Below are 21,723 nucleotides of genomic sequence, written 5' to 3'. Positions count from 1 at the left end.
TGAGCTGTTCAGTTAATTGATCCTGAATACAATGCTGCCAGGTAAGATGAACACTAAATCCCACACACAAATATTATTACTCATAATGCCATTTCCACATTATAAACACAATTGTTACAAAGCACAAAGTAGTGGGGTACAAAACATTCATATTCTGCTAACAATTATCCCAAACAGAATAATAAAAGTTGCCGCTTTACTCCGGACTTTTTCTAGCACCTCTATGTCTTTTTGTAGCCTGGAGACCAAAACTGTACACACAGTACTTCAGATTAAACCTTTTCAGTGTGTTATACATAACCTCCTTAAGCATAACCTCCTTGGACTCTACACATCCTGTTATATAATCTAACATTCTATTAGCTTTCTTAATGACTTCTGAACTTGTCATGACGTTGATAGTGACAAGTCCACTATGACTCCTAAATCCTCATAATAAGGTGTACTTTCATTTTCCAGACCTCCCTTTGTGTATTCAAATATAACATTTTTACTTCCTATGTGTAATACATTACATTTACTTACATTAAACTTCATCTGCCACAAATCTGCCCAAACCTGCATGCTGTCCAGATCCCTCTATAATGATTCAAATGATTGTAAATAATCTGCCAATCCACCTAGCTCAATATTATCTGCAAACTTAACCAGCTTGTCACTTTTATTCCTTGCCAAATCATTTATATATATTAAAAATAGCAGTAGCCCTAGCACTGACTGCTGAGGGACACCATTCTTAACTTCACCCAATTCTGATAAGGTTCCTTACACCATAACCCTCTGCTTCCTTTGTTTTAGTCAATTCCTCACCCACCGACACACTACATCCTGAATTCCCACATTTTTTAGTTTAATGTACAACCTCTTATGTGGTACCTTATCAAATACTTTTAGAAAGATACTGTAAATATTATTATATGCATCATTCCAATGGTATCCTTCTGTTGCTTCATCATAACATTCCAGAATGATTCATGAAGTACAAAAATTTACGCCCACCTTTATCAATCTCTCATGGGAAATTTCCACTATATCTGTGGCTGTAGTCCTATCACAACTCACTCTCAATTAAAATTACTTTCTAACTCCTGGGCATACAGAGTTAATGAAACACAAGCTGCCTAATGGATACAGCTTATTTCTAAATGTGAAGGTAGAACTAATAACAGCTCGCAACTGCTAAGTTCAAATTTAGGACATTACCACAATTAACTACATCTTTCTGAACATCATTAAGTGTTAAAATGTGATTAATTTAGCACTTAATTTAGGTTTAATGAGCAGTATTTGACAGAGCTATTAAAAGGAATAAAATTCTTTAATGTGTGGTGAACTAAATGGACACTGCTGATGGCTGAATATTTGTTACAGTGGCAGCTGAAGAAAAAAATTTGAGAGGGGGGTGCAGTTTTTGAGGGGACGAACTAGAAGTAGTACCCATCTATTATATACTGACTTTCACATCTTTTTATATATATATATATATATATATATAGTGACTTTCATATCTATCTATGTGGTCATTCCACATGCTCTTGTGGTCCTTATCATAGTGTCAGTGCACATCTTGGCCTGTCCACAACAAGACCCATAGGACAAATCTAGGCTAAACTGTATTACACCCTTACCACCATGCTGCTCAATCTGACATCCACAGTTCCCTGATTCTTCCCATAACTTGCCCTATAGATTGGAAAGGAGCAGGATCAGCTGCCTCTCAAATTTTACACTACACCTGCCTCTATACTACTGCTCATTCCTCTGCTAACTTGCCCAGGTCCCCATTATGCCAAAACCCACAACATAATGTCCACACCCCCACCTCCGTAATCTTCCAATAACATGGTCTTCTGCCTATCCTATAAAACATCCATCCATCTATCCATTATCCAACCTGCTATATCCTAACTACAGGATCACACGGGTCTGCTGGAGCCAATCCCAGCCAACACAGAGCGCAAGGCAGGAAACTAACCCCAGGCAGGGTGCCCGCCCATCGCAGCCTATAAAACATCCATAGCATAAGTCCAATCCAAATCTTATTCTGCCTCTGCTAATAGAGTGCCCAGTCCTTGGCCATTTCCACTGCATTCCATATATTCACATACAATCACTAGTCCTCTGATTTTTCTGAAGTCTTGCATCTCAGTTTATCATACCACACCCACAGAGTCACCCCCCCCAAATTTGATCCTGCACTTGCTGCCGGTCTGTCCAGTCCTATGCAGGTTTGCCAGGCTTACCTCACCTGGGCATAGATTCACACTGTAAGATCCACAGACCTCCACAGACTCACCCCCATCTTAAAACATAACTCATACCCACAACTCGTCTTGTACTAGACCCACTGGACAAGTTCAACAGAAATCTTATTCTGCATTTGTGATCAGGTTAACTATATCTCCTTGAACATAATTTTGCCCTACCTTTCCTTCAGGCCTGAAAATGTCTCAGTTACATTCTGATTAAATCAAGTAATTTCACTAAGCTTGCCAAAAAATTTCCCTTATACTGTTGTCTAGATTAGTGTTTCCCAACCTTTTTTTCTGTAATGACACCTTTTTTGCAACCAAATTTATCCCAAGGTTCACTAATATCGTAATAACCACAAACACATATCTCATACAGTATATATAGCTCAAGTGCCTGAAGGGCTGGGACGACCGAAGAAGATAGTAAAAAAGGAGCTACAAGATCAGCGTTTGTAGACAGGGCACTTATTGAACATCTTTATGGTATCTCCAAGCTGCTTCACCCCTTTGCCTGTCCCTCTCTGCCTCAGAGGCAACTTTTATGTCCACTATCCACTAGCCCTGTGAGACTCGCTGGCAACCACACACCCAGGGCAGATGGGCTCTAGCAGCCAGGAGACACATCAGAAGCGTTCTAACATGGTGATCGAGGAGATGCTTTTATGGCAGCTTCCTCAGGTAGACCTATCCTTCTCGGACAGGTCTCCACCACCTGTGGAGCTTATCCCTGTTGGGTTTAGATCCTAGTGCGCTGAACTAATATTTCCACGGTACACTGATTATAAAATCAGTGCATTTTTTGGAAAGATGCTTTAGGTCTTGTACCCCCATCACTGTACACAACGCTTCAGTACCAACACTTTGAAACAGCAAACAGGGAAAGCAAAAAAGACATTACTTACAACACATCCAGTTAGCCAAATGCATTTGTCATAGCAAGAGCAGGAAAAAGTCAGTCAGGATCAGTCCAAGCTCCTTTATCTTCTATTGAACAATCCTTTATCTTCTATGAACAATTTATAAAGGGGCATTTCATTAAAGACATAACCAAATTTTCCTTGATTTCTGGAGCTCCACTTGAAGTTGGCATCTACGTGAAGTCACACGCGCTCATCTATAGTTACGTTAATGGAGAGTGTGAACTGTGAACCATTGACGTGAACATGAAATAGTGTGTCAACGATTGTCCAATCACATTAGATTAAAAAAACCTAAAACAATACTAATTTCGCAGCCAATACATGTGGGAGTGTCCAGGGAGCAGAAAGCTGCATCCCTGGAAAAATCTGAAGCAACCAATTAACAATTAAATTTCGACAAGATCAATGAGTTACATACACTCTCATCTGGCTCATGCCCTTCACTCAGGAAATATAGGGTTTCACGCAGGAATTAAATAAATACAAGTCGGAAACCAATTTTTGATAGATGTTGACATGTGCTGACTCCAGGCACATTGTAGAAATAAACAAATTTATTTCATGATTATTTTGCATTACCTAATTCATTTATATTGAGTTTTTAAAAATATTTGGAAGGGGGCTGGCAACCCAACACCCAGGAGCTGGAAAGATGATGAGCTATTATATGGAGTGATAGAAATTATATATAAGCAGAAATTAACATGGTGAACTACAAGGAATTTAAATAAAGTGCTAGAAAAGAAGGAAATGGGAAGATATTGCCATTCAAAGAAGACGGAACAAGTAATAGTGTTAGATGGCTGGAAAAAAAAACTACTGTATATATTCACATATAATCGATCATAAAACCAGACCCTGACTTAAACACCAGTTCAAAAATGCGACACATTTTTTTTACATCTTCTTGTCTCCACCAATCTCGCACCAGTTTCTCATCTTGTCTCCACCAATCTCGCACCAGTTTCTCAGATGCATCGCATTTTGTTGAAGCAGCGCAGTTACCAATTTCTTTCGCTACTTCAACGACATTTAATTTAAAACCACTTTCATATTTTCTTGTGATCGAACGTTCCATTGTAGATAAGGGATGCTCTTACATTTGTATGAAGGTGTGAGATACAAAAAACACAAATCAGTGCAAACGTCGCTTCGGAATAATTTGGATATTACTTTGTGGTCACGTAGGCACAATACATAGAGAAAAAAGGCAGTTACTCTCGCAGTTGGGTGTTAGCATATCATAATCTCTTGGACCAATAGGGTGAGTTTTCCAAATTTGATTATATATCCGACATTATAAAATACCAGAAATTATGCGGTAAAATCAAGTCCTGACTGATCTGCGGGAGAAATTTTCCATAAGTAAATACGATAAGTTTATTGGTCAAAAGATCAGCATTGAAGCAAAGGAATTTGGAAGTAACCAACCAACCAACTAACCTGCCTTATCTCAAAGAAAGGTATATAATCTATCTGGCTGTTTCCTTTTTTTACTGTGATTTCTTTTCAGGAATAGGCCAACAACATAGATAAACAGATTTGTCAAAGTGACTTCAAGATTAACAAATGTTCCAATTACATTTTATATTAGCAAATTTAATTCTAGAATGGGGCAATGATTGTCATTGCTGCTTCACAGATCCAGAGTCCTGGTTTTCAATTCCAGCCCAGTCACTATCAGTGTAGTCTGCTTGTGATGTGTCAGTGTCTATGTGGGCTTTGCTTGCACATCTAAAAGGCATTCATGATGCACTAATTGCCAAGTCTGAACTGCTCCAGCATGGGGGAGTGTGCCTAATACTGCCACGTTGGACTTTGGAACTCATGACTTGTTGTTTTAAAAATAAATAGATGGAGGCCAACCAACCTTGTGGGGTACAGTGTTGCACAGCGACTAACTAATCTTGAATTTAAGCCAGGAGCTGCAGTGCAATTTTGACTTAAGATATTGTTTGGTGTACTTTATTTACTACATTGTTATGGATGAGCAATGCTTGCAATAAAGCTGGACTGAAAAAACTGAAAGCCTATAATTTAATAACACTGTTAATTAAAACATTTTAAATGCTTTTCTTAGTCATTTCCTTCAACAAGTAAAAATAGGTCTATAAAGGAAATGCAACTTTTTTTTCAGTACAAGTGTATTAAGTATAATTATAAATTCGAAATAGATATCAGATATCAACAATGAGGCACAGAAGCATTTCCAAATTAATTTTAACCAAATGCCTATCGTACCGTAAAGATGGCATAAGTGCTACATTTATTATTTTGAGGTTTCAAAAACACAAATAAATAAAAAAAGAAGGGTAAGTCTGTTTATTTCTGGAATTCAGAACAACAAGCCAAACTTCTTACCCCAATAAATTATTGTTGCATTAAAACCCTCATTATTAATAGTGATAACCTCTAATAGTAAGAGTTCAGGCCCAACAAAAGTGACAACTTTTGAAGAAAAGGAACAGAATTTTCTCATTTGTTAAAAAAAGAACAATCCTCCCAAGTATTTCCACAACTTAACATAAATTGCATACTTTTGTGCATCCTCTCAAGTGGAAAGTAGGCATCAGATCTTTCTAAATAAAACAAAACTAGTCATATACAAGTTATTATTTTTTTTCCAATATCAAATACTAGCTATTAATCCAATAGATGTGTTTGTTGAATAATCTTAGTTACAAACTAGTGCAGAGCAGGACCTGTACTGCAGCTATAGGGGGAAAAGGATAATTGCTGCCTTGAAATTGCATAATTGTATTCAATTCACCAAACAAAATTTCATTCAACTTTCAATATTACAAAAATAAAATGACAAAAACTACTATTACAATTTCAAGGCAGCAATTATCCTTTTTCCCCTAATAGCTGCAGTGAAAGAAGATGATCTGCTGTGGCAGCCCCTAACGGGAGCAGCTGAAAGAAGAAGAAGAAGACTAGTAGTATAAGGCTTTTGACAGTTATAAGGCTTTTGTGGTCTGAACACCACAGCAGAATGTAGTGCAGACTTTGTTTTTTTTTGTAAAACTGTGAAGTACTGCTCTTTTCCTTTTTTTAAACTGAACGTGCATGGTTAATAATATACCAGACTGTTCTGCTGTATCATTCATCTTACACACATAGTAAGTGTAAACATTGTAAATTATAGCATACTGGTAAGACTCATATTGCCAAAACAAGGGTTCTCAGACTGACTGGTGTGCACATCACAGAGCAAATCATGTCTGAATAGGCAGCTATTTTCAAGTCTGCTAAAAACTGACCTAATATGGGAAGAATTTTCTAAGGCTTTCATCCTGACAACACCTTCTCCCATTGTAAATAGCCCACAGTTTTGGGATAGGGTCATTTGGAGACTGGAAATTATTAGAAAGGAGAGTGAAAGAGGCAAATGCATGCAAATAGGCAGTGTTCCCACACTAACATTTTTAATTACACGTTATGTTACTCATTGTGACTCTGAATTTCAATAATCAGACAGATCTTTATTGATCCAGAAATGTAAATTTAAACTAATTAGTGAGTTATGATTACATATGTATATTTTCTTTATAAAATCACTAAAAATAAAACATCCTCAGGTCAATATGATTGATAATCATAATAAAACAGGGTGCTTTACCTTAGATGTGTGACCCCATACACAGAGTATGAGTGATACACCATGGATTTAGAACACTAAATATAAGCACTCTACACTGACATAGAGATCTCGACTGTATTAGAATCTTCTTTCTTTCACTTAGTTTGATTTTAAATGATTCTGCTCATTTGGGATGGGAATGATGCTACTTGGAAATCTGTCAGACAGAAAGGTAGAAAACAAATTCTAAAGTACGTTTAAATATACAGTGCTAGATTTATCAATACAAAGACAAGGTGTCTAGCTTTCCTGAATATGGCCTGCAGATGTATATAATTATATAACATGGGCAGTGATTTTTAGTCATTTAAACTGACATGGTGTGGCAATGAGATCAGGAACTGGTATGGGCAAATCTGATATATCCCATGACTAGAAGTCACGTAACGTGACATCTGCTTTAGTGATATCGTTAGAGGATCAATAATGCACTTTTTATGACTGTTGTGTAAATATGTATCCATCAAATACTTGATTATTTCTTTTGCTGCAAAGTAATCAGCATTTTTCTCTGATAATTGAGTAAGAAAGATTCATAACTGGTGACAGAGTGCTTAGCACTGATACCTTACCCAGCATCTTTGGCTACATATCCTCTTAGTCCCAGTCTGTGTGGAGTTTATACATTATCTGTTTTTTCTCCTAGATCACAAAGAAGTTTGTGTTTGGTTAACTGGGGGTTCCCAACAGGCTGAGTGTGAGAAATTAATGTGGTTGTATGCAGAGGTGAATCCTTAAATGGTCTGGCATACCTGTCCATGGTTTATTCCTGCTTTATAATAATGGTCCTCACCACCCAGAATTGGAGTTTGATGTTCTGTTATTTATTACAGTTCCTTAATCTATCGTCCTACTCTACATTTTTATATTTTGCTAATGGATAAAAATCCTAAATTTTTAAGTGGCATCGAAAGACTAAAAATGCTACTAAAAACAGGAAAAATGCTATTTAACGTGGTTATTCTGTTTAACTTTTACCATGTATCAAACATTCTCACGTTAGTCTAAGATAATGAAATGCAAATTTCTTGCATCATTGTGACATCTTAAATTAGTCTGCTTCAAAGAAAACATGCCAACAGATGCAAGCTTTTCATCAGAAACAGCAGCTTCTTGTTTATTCAGATGTATGGTTCAAAGCTCTGTTTAATGGCAAAGACACGACAAGCAGATGTGTTTGCTTTGCTAACACTGTCTTGAATGCTAAAAAAGTAAATCCTAGTGCAAACGCAAGGGTAAGAGGTGTTACAATACAAAGAACATCACCGTATACAAGTGCAAAAACTTAACAAAAGAAAGTCAGGTTTATGGTAAGTGTTTTTCACTCCCACTTCAGCCTTTCTTCTCATGTGATGGGAGCTATTAGCCTCAGATGAATGCAGGCTTTGAAAAGAGCAAGAAATTTGAATGATGAAAGCATTATTGGGGACTGTCTGCTGAGTCAAAAGGCCATCCTGTTACAGGCTAACAAACCACATTTCATTCACATGCAGTCATGAAAATCCCAAAGAGGCATATACAGAAAAAAACTCACCCCAGTGACTATCTCAAGAATTAATAATTGTGCAAAGAATAACAGCAGCAATAGCTCAAACAAAAGCCTATACATGTGCTATAAGAAAGAATGTTTAGGGTAAAAAGATTAAAACTTTAAAAAAGATCTTAGTCAACCTTTAAACCATGTTTCAAATGAAGATCTTCAGGTTAAACAACTTTAGTCAGTCCTAACACCTTTATGAAAAGGAAAGAGTGAAATGTCTAGACGTATATTCTTTAAACTGTGAGTCAGTCTGTCCTGTTAGGAGATGGTCACTGCTTTGTTCCCCATGCTGTTTAGACAGGCTCCAGCATCTGCAACCCTAAAACTGGATTGAGCTGGTTCAGTATATGATTTGTTGAAAGGATGATTGTCTTTACCTAAAATATGGTGCCTGCCTGCACAATAATCAGTATAAATAGCTATACAACCATTATATAATAGTGTTTATTAGTAAATAAAAACTGAACTGTAAAAAAAAACCTTGAAGCAGAATTTGACAAAATGTCACTTTTTTTAATTTAAATTGACATTCATTTATATATTTTTGGTGGACTATAAATTGATAAATTTCAAAGGTAAATTCTTTGATTCTGTGTGGGCAATCTGAATTTATTTAAGAAATTTAAATTTAAGAATACCAAATGCAAACTATATTTTTTTCTAGTAATGTTTTTGCCAATACCTCTCATGCACTTTTCATGTGTCATGACCACCAAAACAAATATTTTAAACTTTTGGAGAACTGCATATTTCTTATTACTTTAATTTTTAAAGCAGTTGGCTGAAGTACGTAATAAAGAAATGTAAATGTCATAAAAAATGAGATTGAAAAACACTCAACCCTTTTCTCCTACATCAAAACACCAAAAAATTTTAAACTATAAATTACAAAGAAAAAAAACATGATTAACACAGTGCTCTGCTATATTTTGCATTGTATCAAAAGGTGTGGCTCCCCTACCCTTACGAAACAGATTATAGACTGCTTATTTTGTATGGAATATACATTTTTTATAAATATTTCAAAGAACCCAGACATAAAAACACTTCCTGATTTATAAGCATGAACTTTAACCAATTCCATTAGAAAAATACATTATACTAATTAACTTTTGAACTGTACGTTTGTGATTTATTGCTTTTAACCAAGCTATTTTCTAACTTACTTCATCCCCTAAAATGTATTTCTCCTCTCTTAGTCTCTTAGATTGGGAATGGTAGATCAAGGGTCGTAAGTCTGAACGCAGTATACAACACCATTCTCTTTTAAAGGTTTATACAGTCATTATTGTCACATATGCAGAGTACAGTGAAATTCTATCTTGCATGTGCCCATAAATATGCAACACGTCATCCTCACTGGAGCCATGAGTATCGAACACCCAGATAAATTTTCTGACCCATGGAGAAATATTCACCTTATTATAAATACACATGGGTCACAATGTCACATTATATTACATTAGAATAATAACCTCCAATCAATGTACTTGCAGGGATGAAAAACAAAACACACTTAACCTAGGAACAGGGTGCATAAAACCTCCACACTTCAAACTGTCAACTTTTACCATGAAAAACATTAAAGTGTATATAAATTAATGGTTTAAAAATCACAATACAAAGTCTTAATGCTATTCATTTTGCTAATATTTGGGTAATAAAAGGAGTTTTTTTTTAGTTTACTTCAAAAATACCTCCATTAAAAACATTAGCATCTACAGCTTAGCAACTATAGATAAAAATCACGATCTCTACTATTACGTACAGTAGGTTAACCAGTTCATCCTTTGGGGTGAGACCCATTCTTTTCATATCATCTGACATCCCTCGAACCACATCATCTTTGGGCTCCCTCTTAGCTTCATCCTCACCATCTTGGTGCACCTCCTCACACAAGAATTCTCTGCCTTTCACTCAGCATGCTCAAATAATTTTAGTCTCTATCTCCTTAGCACAAAATGTATTGTCTCCCACACCAGGTCTTCCGCTTAAGCTGAAATGTGTCTTCTTCTCACTCCATGCCACTCCACACATCTAAATGATCATTCTTATCTCTGTTCTTTCCAGTTTTGTTTCATGCTCTTTTCACCTACCATGTCTCACTCCCATAGAGAATTCTACTCCTTACACAGCTTTTATAAACTTTACCCTTCAATGCCAGAAAGACTCCTTTAAAAGTCAGAATTTGAGATGGCTCCTTGAATTTCTTTTGTGTGCCTTTCACCCTATCACTGCTGTTCCTGCACCTCCATCTACACTCAACATGTTTCCCAAGTAGGAGATCTTCTCTACATTTACTGAAACAACTCAAATGCCAATATCTAAATGTACTTACTACAACAGCATTCTGTACCTCATATCCTTCTACAAACAAAAGACACACTTGCCGCCTGCAGGTTATCCTTCACTGCACCACATCTTTTATGCACCAATTTTTGAGAAACAACACATTAGATTGAGTTTCTCATATCACCTTTGCACCACATGCCACATGACCATGCAGAAACCTCTACCACACCCCCTGCCCACTTGCATCCAATCATCACTTTCATCTTTCCCACTTTTACCTTGAGCCCTTTCATTTCCAAACTAGCTTTCCATTTTAGTGTCTTCTCTTTCAGCTCTGTTTCACTTTTTCCCCCATCATTATGAGATCACCAGCATACAAGAGCTCTCATGGCAATCACTCAGGTATTTCCCTGATCAGCACCTGCATCATTATCATGAAAAGCAAAGTACTCACAGATCCATAGTGCAGCCCCACCATCACCTCAAACTTTTAATTGTCTCCATCTGTCCTCCACACCATTTATGCTTCCTCTTACATTGACATCATCACAGACAATCTAACCATTTTCAATGTAAAAGCGGCAAATCCTAGGACACATTTCTGGCAAACAATACAAGTAACTGTATTCTCGGTTAATCTCCAGTATGCTTCAAAGTAGTTGTTGAAACAGAAATCCCCTCAGAAGTATATCAATTGTCTCAGAAAATGAAATAAAATGAATACATCAATTGAACTAAGAGCAGCTGCAGACAGAGCTATCATTTGAAAGAGAGCAATGGCTCTATGTGAGACACTCTTAATAATAGCTCCACTCTGTTCATTTGCCTTTCAAGATATTTTAAGTACTCAAAAAAATGTATAAGATAAAAAAATTACATGATCATCATTTCCTGCATTTACAAGATGGGGTAGATTGTTAAGTGATAAAAATCGAATATTTTCATTTGTTGACTTAGCATTTCATCTTCACTTAAACTATAAATGTTTTAACAAGAGAAACAATTATCACTGTTCTCTTCTCAGGACATTTCCACAAATGTTTTTTTTTATCATGTTTTATACTATTATATGTACTTAATTATGTTCCAAAAATGTTTAGCAGTAATTGTTAAGGTACATGTTTAATATTTACTTAGCATTTTAAAACTACAAAATAGCTGAATGTTAAGTATTCCATACTGTTTATAGCTCATGTTTTATACTTATATGTTCCACTGTGTTAGCCATAATAGATGCAATGAGAAGCCGAGCAAAATGACACTTACTTACTCTTATTGTATGGCATTTCCTAACTGAACCGATTTTAATATGCAAACTTTCGAGGCAGCTTAGACCCCTTTATCAGACAACTTGTAAGCTTGCATATTGTAATCGGTTCAGTTAGCCAATAACAGGTGTCATTTTACTTGACTTCTCATTTAATTCAAGACTGAAAATTTCAAATTTAAAGTAACTAAATCTGACAATACATTTCACTCTCTCTTAATTCTGGATTTTTATTGAAACACTTCTACAAAGCAGAATAGCTTTAAAGTTTGAACATGGAATATCAATCAGCAACTTACATGAAATATCTTGTGACAATCAGAAATGTTAAAAATACACTGTAAATGCATGAATGCCCAGCTGGCTGGCTCAGCAGACACTGACAGAACTGAGATAACTGAGCAAACAACTGAACCTCCCAATATATTACCTTAAAGTTTCATTACTTGTTTAGTTCAATGTCTTTAGAGACATACATGTCTGAACAGTTTCAACATGGGGCAGATGTGTCCTAAGGCAGGTGCCAACAGTAGACCAAAACCTACAGGAAAAAGGCCAGCATCATGTACACACACTATGAACAACAACAGCTTTTGGCCTTCTCTTAACCTAAGATCTTGGCTCTGGGCTGTAAAACGAAACCAGAGTTTTTCTAAAAATATTTATTGTGTATAACATATGCTTAAGAGAGATGTGAAGGATATCCTGTATATGTATTTCTACATTTTTAAAGAATTACACTGAAAGGAATGGCATACCACCCATGCTGCAAACTCACTCATGCACCAGCCTCGTGGTGTACCTTACTTCCGCTTAGCTGGTGAATGAGAGAACTACTTAATGGATTTAGATCGGGTTTTTTTCTAGAATTTGCTCGAACATTCTGGTTGATTTTGCAACTTGTCTGATCGCTCTAGGAATCACAGTTCGCTTGCAACAGCGATATATTATCGCTAATCCAAGAAAGAGGCTGCGGGCCGAGGGGAGGGGGAAGAGTGACATCAGGAGTGGGGAGTCGGTCTGCCTCTGAGTTTTGGAGTGTACCTTACCTCCGCTTGCTAATGATACCTAATTTTTTAATTGATTTTTAAAGTTTTCTGCGGAGCAGCGGGGGGCGGCTAGTACATAATAAAGAAAGTATCTTCCTTCTTTTACTTCTGAAGTAATTTGTGTAAAGTCAGAATGTACAGTGTTTTTTATATTAATACTGAACTTTCAGCAATTGTTTATTTATGTATTGCTTCATTTTTTATTTTTACTATTTTTTTCTATTTGTAACTTAACAATATCAGACTCATTTGTTTTCAGTTAATATTGCAAGATTGTATGATCTTCCTAAAGTAGTGAATTAGGCCTCACATGCCTAACATAATTTGTCTTGATTTCAGTTTTCAGGTATACAAAAGGTGAAATTTCAGTAGTGATTATATATTACAGTACAGTAAAGTAGTGCACTGTACATAATATCCAAAAATTGATAGATGACATAAAGAAAAACACAAAGTATCACAATAACGAACACACAAAAACTCTCTATACAGTGTTACCTGGTTTACCTAGTAGGGTGGCTTACACAATTCCCCACTTATCAATACTACAAAAAATACTTCATCGTACTTCCCACTTTCCTCTCTCAAAACCATTGGCTACCCTTTGTCCACACGAGTTACTTTTTGACCCAACTAAACTTCCAAATCAAGTCTGTCTGATATAGTAGTAAGGTGTAGCCTTTAGAAGTCCACTCGACCTCACAAGTGAGGGGTTCAAAGTCTCAGAACTCTGCGAAACCTCTGGTGGTTTTTGCGATCACTGTAACTTATAGGTTAAGAAATAAGGGTTACATAGAGATAACAAATAAATAGTTTCTGAGCTGTTTGCCCTCGTAAAACATCATGATAGGTTGAAAGAATTGCACCTGCTTGCTATCAGTTGTCTCACTTAGTCAGAAAGTCCACAAGCTTGAGAAAAAGCAGAGCTACCTGCCTAATAACACTTTGAGAATACTGCTCTCCCTAACAAAATGTGTTTTTTCAATCAGAGTTTCTTGACTAGAGTATCAATGTATACCTTTTTAGTTCATACCAGGCAAAATATGTTGCCACCATTACCCTCTCTAAATCAGAGATGATGTTTCCTTTATTTTGAAATCTGGGTGATGATTTGAGGTTCACGGTAGCTGTGATCGGTCTTTTAGCTTAAAATTATTCACAAATGTATTTTTTTTTTCATATTTTTGTAATCCATTCCTGTAATACCAGTGTTACAATGCGCATCCATTTCTTTCATTCACTTTGCCCCTGTTCAAACATAGCTCCACAGAAGCAGAAAGAAGAAGAATGCAGGAAGTCCTTCACAACCACTTAGGCCATAAAGGCTACATTATTATTGCATAATATATTAACTATTGTGCAAACCACTATTCATAAACCCGAGCTGAAAAATGTCAGCAGTTTTACTAAAATGTCACTGACAGCTGCATTGTAAATTTAAAAAGCAGAACTGATGTTATTTGTACTATGCATTTGAAGCATGGTTAATCTTTGGCTGACAAGTGTGTTTGTCACTTGAAGTGATCTTTCACAGTCTGATGATCCTGCTACACATTCTAATGTTTGCTTGAGCTTTGCCATCACAGGTTACCCAGCTGGCTACATCTTGTGTCCATTTGGAAAAGAATTGTTGTAATTAAGGATTACATGGGCGTACTGATGTACAGCTAGCAAGGACCTGTGTGCAACAATATCCACAGAGCAGTGTCAGCATTAGTTATTTGAATAAGAACTTAATATAAGCCCCTTGAGCATGGGAAAGGCGCTATATAAATAAAATGTATTATTATTATTATTATTATTATTATTATTATTATTATTATTATTATTATTATTATTAACTTAGTCACTTCTGAAATACAGGGAAAAAAATTTCCGGGAAAAGTTTGGAAAACTTAAAGTGGAGCTGTAGGGCACTGCCCAGGGAAAAAAAAGAACGTGTGATTACTCTACATTTATTGTTTATTGCTGGAGACCACAGTGTATGTAACTTGACAAGGCTCCATGTCTTTTAATTTCACAAACTCTTCTGGTTTCCTTTTTTGATGGAGCAGACACAGATTAACCAGTCCTGCATTATTTCTTGTGTCAACTTTTTTGTGCCTCTATTAAAAAATTGTAAATGTATTTTCTAAAATGAAAATCTGGACCAATGGTGTATCATCTCCAGATAAGTTATGCTTAGTGAGACTTGGCATCGGAATATGTGATTTTATACTATCATTTTTGCACTTATCATTTGTCCTTTTAAATAAATAAACACACCAATCTGTAGATACTTTACATGTTATATAATATGTCTTGGAAGCAATGCAAAATAAGCCCCCAGTTGTTTTCTTTCATAATCCCCTTTGGTACTATTCTTCACACACACTCAATCTGTTTCTTCTTGGTGTCATGTTTCCTGGCCCTTGACTTTTTTATCCTTTCTGTGGACAGCAGCCACTCTCTTGATTTCACAGCTGCCTGTCTGATGACTCTTTGCGATTCTTTTCATTTTCAGAAGACATTATTTTTGTTTGCCAATGTTTTTTCTTGGCCTCCGTTAGGCAATGTCTTCAGTATCTGTTGATATATTTACTTTTCTTAATTCACAGAAAAAGGTATTAATAATAAGAACCATCAATCTCTGTGTAACAGGAGACTCTGGGGGATAGTGAGAAAGCTGATATTTCTTATTTTTTACCTTTTTTGGGTTTGTTTTGTAAAATGGGGTGGGGGGGTGAGGTTCAGTGCATTTTTTCTTCTTCTTTCTGTGAAAAACACACATCAAAAAGGAGTTGCCAAACCTCTGTGAGACATCCATAATCTTAACATTAATTACCAGCAGTCTGACTAATTTAGTTTCAGTACTGAACCCAGCCACAGGGGATGCACAAACCAGTGTGTTTCTTTGTGCCGGTCCCAAGCCTGGATAAATGGGGAGGTTACATCAGGAAGGGCATCCGGTGTAAAATTTTGCCAAATCAACAACACAAATTTCCATACTGGATCGGTCGAGCCCTGGGTTAACAACGACCGCCACCAGTACTGTTAGCCAACAGGGTGCTGGCAGAAATTGGGCTACTGTTGGCCAAAGAAGGAGAAGAAGAGGGGGGAGATGTGTCCGGAGGCAGGAGGAGAGGAGGAAAGTAAAGAGAGTGGGTACATTAAACACAGTCAGATCCTTCAGTTTTGAGAAGAACAACTGGAATTAGGACTTAAAAGGTTTTTAAATCTTCAACTCATTCACAACTCACAACTTTAGGATGGAGGTCATAAAGCTTCTCATGGCACAGCAATGGGGCCAAGTACAGATTAAGCAAACCAGACACAATCAAATGGTCTGTAAAAAGCTCAGTAAGACAATTCAAAGAAAACATTGGGAAATATCTTAAAAATCACCTAGAAAGCACATAGAAAGAAATTAGAATTAAATAAACTAGTTAAATTATTCAAATAGTCTTGTTTTTAGGCTTAATGTTTTCAGAAATAAGTAATAAGCAGCTAATTGCTTAAACATTTTAGATTTAAAATGATTTTTGCTGTGATATAAGAATTCCAGGTGGCATATTCCTGAAGAAACTCCACATACACAAATTTCAAAGGGCAGAATTTAATTTAGAATCTTCATTTTAAAAATGAACAATTGTATATCTAAGACTAACATTTAGTTGAATTGTTAAAACAAAACATTGTACATTGTACATTGTCCATTGCATTATCATGCATTAACATTACTGTAGGCATAATGTTGCGGCATGGCTACAAAATACTGACATTAATGAAAAGGATTTTATTGGACATAGTGTTGTAGAATTTTTGAAAAACGCATTTTTTAAAAGATGTTTTAATAATATTCACATTAGACACCTTATATTGAGGAAAACCCTTTGGTTTATTTAACAGTTTTAAAAACAGTCAGGATAAGGATAAGCAGTATCAGGAAAAGCAGATTATAGACCTGGTTCTGAAAAGCTGCTGTAACCTGAATATGGAAAAACAAATTATATCTCTTTATAAAGTAATTATTACAGTCTTATAGTATCTGGTCCAATTCAAATGTAAGGCAAAGTACTTTACCACAAACTGAAAAATATTAGTAATATGTGAGAAGTACCTAAAACAAACCAGTTTTGGGGGTTAGTTTAGCACCTCTGTAATTAGCCTACAGTATTTTTCTGGCATCTCTTCTTTTTCCTATCAGGTCTTTAAATCACAGCAACATTTTAGGACTTCACAGACAGAACCATTCTGTAAATTAGTTCACAGATAACCCATTTGTGTCAGTCTATTCTATTAGATTGCAAATCTCTTACTCCATTTAAATAAACTTACATCAAAGGTGTTTCCACTGATACTATTCCATGTGGTTTCTTCCTGTGTGAACTGACACCTCTGTTATAATTATCCACCATTAGTCAAATCATTTCCCCTCAGGTACAGTACATAAATATACATATATAGTCATGCATGGCCAGCTGCCAAGTTCCTCCCATTTATGTGGTCCCACCTTGGACTGAGAGGAGGCACTGCCACTAATTGTCTTGTCTTCCTTTTCCTGCATAGTTTGGAAGATCTGCCCAGTAAGAGCAACTGACTTTACCCCTTCCAGACCCTGAGCCATAAAAGCACAACCGCCCAGAAGGAGGTGTCACTTCTCAGGCTGGAGACCTGAGCAAAGGAGCTTCTCGATCACACAGATGAATAAATGCCAGATTTTGTCAAGCCACGTTATTATGTTGGTAACTGTTTTGTTGTCACACCATTCAGCATTTGTTTTTGTTTTGCCCTTTAAGTAAATGCAGACAGCAATGTTGGCATCCCCAAATGTAATTTCTGTTAAGCCCTTCATTCCCTATATATTTGGTCAAAAGTTTTAGAACACATTAGATTTTCCAGTTTTTCATAAAATTTACTCAGTTGAAAGGTAATGAATGACATAAAATGGTGAGAAGGTGATAAATAAACTGCTAGAGGTTGAAATTTAAAGTTTAGGTTAGCAAAACCTGAAAATAAAGAAAATTACATAATATTACAAATGGGCCTTCTTCAGGGCAACAAGTAGAGGTTACAACCTACAGATGTTATGCAGCAATTAAAGCAAATTAAGCCCTGCAAGTGAAAGCAAACAATTTACATAGGTGCCCCAATATCTGTTGATTACTTATAAACCTTATATCTGTCTTAAAGCAGAGTTGGAACAGACTATGTTACTTGAAATACCACTCAGACAATATCCCACTGTAGAAAGTTAGAAATTCTAGTGATAATGGCAAGAAAACAGCAATTAACAAATGAAATGAGATAGAGCATTATAACTATTTGAAGTGTAGGCCCTTCATTTAGAGAAACTAAAGTGAATGTGAATTCAGTGAATGTGGTGGCCTATACAATCCAAAGGCAATTGGAAACTGGAAGTAACTCTGATTGCAAGAGATCTGGCAGACCCAAAGTCACAACCCACTCAGAAGACAATTTTCTGAAGCTCACCAGCTTGCATGATAGGCACCTCATTGCACAACAACTTCAAGCACAGCTTAACTGTGGTCAATAAAAGCAAGTCTCATTTTTTACTCTGAAAAGGAGACTTTGCGCTACTGGTTTGACAGGGTGAGTAGCAGTAAAAAAGCCATTCCTCAAAGGGCAAAATAGGATCTTGAAATACCAGCTATGGACTACTGCAGATTGGAAGAAAGTCTTATGGATAGATGAATCAAAATTTGAAATCTTTGATTCATCATGCAGGGTATTTACACGCCATCAAGTTGATGAAAGGGTTGTGACGCACAACTATCAAACATGGAGGAGGAAGTTAGAGTTGGTGACTTGCACAGCGTGACTGGCATTCTGAATCAAAAGTTTTACCACAGTTTGGTTGTTATATCAGCAAAAGGTGGCTACTTTGATTAATCAAAAATATAAATAACATTTTCTACACTTAATGATTCCTTGACTTATTTTTGTTTGCCTTTGTTTATTTGTTTTATGCCTTGATTTCATGAAACATTAACACACTGAAACTGAAAAAAACTGAGGTGTTCTAAAACTTTTGACCAGTAGTGTATATATGTGTATTTATCCTATTTATCTGAATTGTGTGTTTTATACCAGCCATCCAGAGAGCTTAGATCTACTGGTCAGTTGTCTCTTATGGTCCCTCGCACTAAGTGTAAAACTAAGGAGGACAGCTGCTGCACCTTGTCTGTGGAATTTCTTCATTTTCAATTGAACTGTTCAAAACGAGACTAAAGACTCATTTCTATTTTCTAGCTTTCAGTCAACGTCACTGATACTGATGGCTTCCCTGCCTTTAGTCATCTTCTTTCTTTTTCTTTAACTCACTGCTGGTTTTTTTTTTGCTTTGATTGTACTTGTATTTCTATTTATTTTACTTATGGTTATTGTATGTTTTAATGTAAAGCACTTTGTCTACACCATTACTGATATTGTTTTGAATGTGCTCTATAAATATATTCACATTGACATATATATTAGACATATATAAACAAAAGACCTGTGTGTATGGCGCAACACTCTGCTCATGCTTAACCACATGCGCATGCATGCACTTTTTTTTGGAGCTTGCATGCACCTCATGTCTCACTACGAAAGACCTGTGTTCAGCAAACACCATCGTGCTAATAATACAGATGAAGGGACACAACGTTGAAACTAAGCAAAAGCCGTGTCTCAACAGTGTGCAAATGAAACACCTCAGCAACAAAGGGCAAGGCTTAAAGTTTTCACTGAAAAAATTGCCTATCTGGAGGTATTTTCTAGAGATAAAGATTAATAGGACTCATATGCCAGCAATACGGTTAGGATATGGTATCACCATTGTCTTCTTATGAAAGCCACTGGGGCAGCAAGCACAGGTGGATCCACGTCTCCAAGTTCACACATACAGTAAAACTGCTAGGGAGGCCTGAGGTTGTTTTTTGTCCTGAAGGCCACACACAGCTAGCATGTATACTTATTGTGGACACTGGCTCAGACACAGACAGACAGACATCATTTTGAATCACCCAACACACGTTTATTTACAATCCCTATTATTTACAGTGCACACACAACCACAAAACTCCCCCAAAGTCCAGGCCTCACAATGCATTTGCCTGTTCAGATCCGCCCCCACTCCTCTCCACCAAGACTTCGTCTTCCACACTCCCGACTCCAGCCATCGAATGGAGGGAGGTGGACCCTTTTATACACACCCGGACATGCTCCAGGTGCCTCCCGATTAGCTTCTGGCGACACTCCCAAGTGTGGCAGAAGTACCGGCTGTGCACCCGGAAGCACCTCGGGTGTCCCTGGTCTTCTTCCCCTCAGCACTTCCGCCACACCCGGGCCAGGGCTCCTCAGGCATTGGGGCGCCCCCTGGCAATGACCACGGGCCCCTATAGGGTTGAGCTTTTGAGCTCTGTTCCCGTGGTCCCCAAAGCCACCAGGGTGGCCGCCCCCTCATCGTCTGGAGGAGGCTTAAGCCCTCCTGTGGTCCTCCTGGGTGTCCCGGCTGGGTACCACCCCCAGCCACTCGCCACACATGTTACAATGACATTACCTGAATGTTACTTTTTAATGGTTTTTTTATATTTATACTCGCACTATACCAACAAGAAAAAAAAATCATAATGTTTTTTTCCAGAACACAAATGCTAAATCTGACATACTGTACATCTGCATATTCTGAAAAGGTGCAGGTTTCAAAAAAGAAATCACTTTGCAAGTTTAACTATATTTCACTTCCATAAATTTGAATTTACAGTGCATTTCAGTTTATTGATATGATGAATTGATTTCTACTAATTGACTTGCTTCCTTTTGCAAAATAAATATTTTCTGTCTGTGGAAACTGACTGTTCTATTGGGATATTGAAAATAGAAAGAAAAGGTCTATAGGGCACATAGAATGAACAAGGATATTTTGCTCCTGCAGGAAACCATCTGATTATAGTACCTGAGATACTGAAAGCCCTCTCTGTCAGAAAAAGAGAATAGCTGTTAATATGTGTTCCTATTATGTTATAAAACAGTTAAGATGTTTGGAGTCTTACAGAGCTTCCTATGCAATCTAGTTTCTGAATGACATCAGCCAGTACTGGAAATCAGCTGAAGTTGGGAAATTGATGGAGAAATTCCAGTCCTGGCTGAGACAAAAACACATGTACTGCCCTTAGAGATTACTGCAGCAGACTCTGTTTTAACTAATTTAATTCTTCCTACACTTCCTTCTTGAAAATAATAATAATTCTTTGCATTTATATAGAGCTTTTCTTACTACTTAAAACGCTCAGCATTTGCAGGTTAAGGGCCTTACTCAAGGGCCCAACAGAGCAGAATCCCTTTAGGCATTTACAGGATTCGAACCGGCAACCTTCCGATTGCCAGTGAGAGCCACCATTCTTCCCTGCACAATTTCCAGTCACATAAGTAATTTATTATTTTTTCAATAACTTGCTACTAAAAATCAGAGAGTTACCAATATACAAAAATAGTACTTTAATGATGCAATGCCTCTTGGTTTTAGGACTGACCTTATTTGTACAAAAGATGCTCTAATGCAGCACTTCTTAATCTGTTGACCATGGCGGCACTGCTAGTGGGCCATGGCTAACCCCAGAGGAATGTCTGCACTTTTTTCACAGCGGCGGCATTGTAGATGGATTGCAGCCAATACTTGATGATGTCCACAACCCCCTCTGTGATGTTTGTGCTTGATTTACCAATAAGTAAAATCATCAAGTTTGATTCATCTAACACTCCAACGCTCTGGTGATC

General features: G+C 36.9%; 1 protein-coding gene across 4 annotated transcripts in view; it reads right to left on the bottom strand.

Moving 5' to 3' along the window:
• The window catches only part of chst3a (carbohydrate (chondroitin 6) sulfotransferase 3a), a 71,540-nt gene that overhangs the window by 15,615 nt on the left and 34,202 nt on the right, over positions 1 to 21,723 (bottom strand). The window contains exon 1 of one of the 4 annotated variants that reach the window (XM_039772446.1): positions 11,102 to 11,177. The exons of the other annotated variants lie outside the window; for them this stretch is intronic. The gene's annotated coding sequence lies outside the window, so the exon portion shown is untranslated. Of the gene's footprint in view, positions 1 to 11,101; positions 11,178 to 21,723 lie in introns of those variants that run through there. 4 annotated transcript variants of the gene reach the window in all.

The sequence above is a fragment of the Polypterus senegalus genome, chromosome 1, assembly GCF_016835505.1.
Source record: "Polypterus senegalus isolate Bchr_013 chromosome 1, ASM1683550v1, whole genome shotgun sequence".
Taxonomy (NCBI): Eukaryota; Metazoa; Chordata; class Cladistia; order Polypteriformes; family Polypteridae; genus Polypterus; species Polypterus senegalus.
This window is presented reverse-complemented; position numbering and strand designations above follow the sequence as displayed.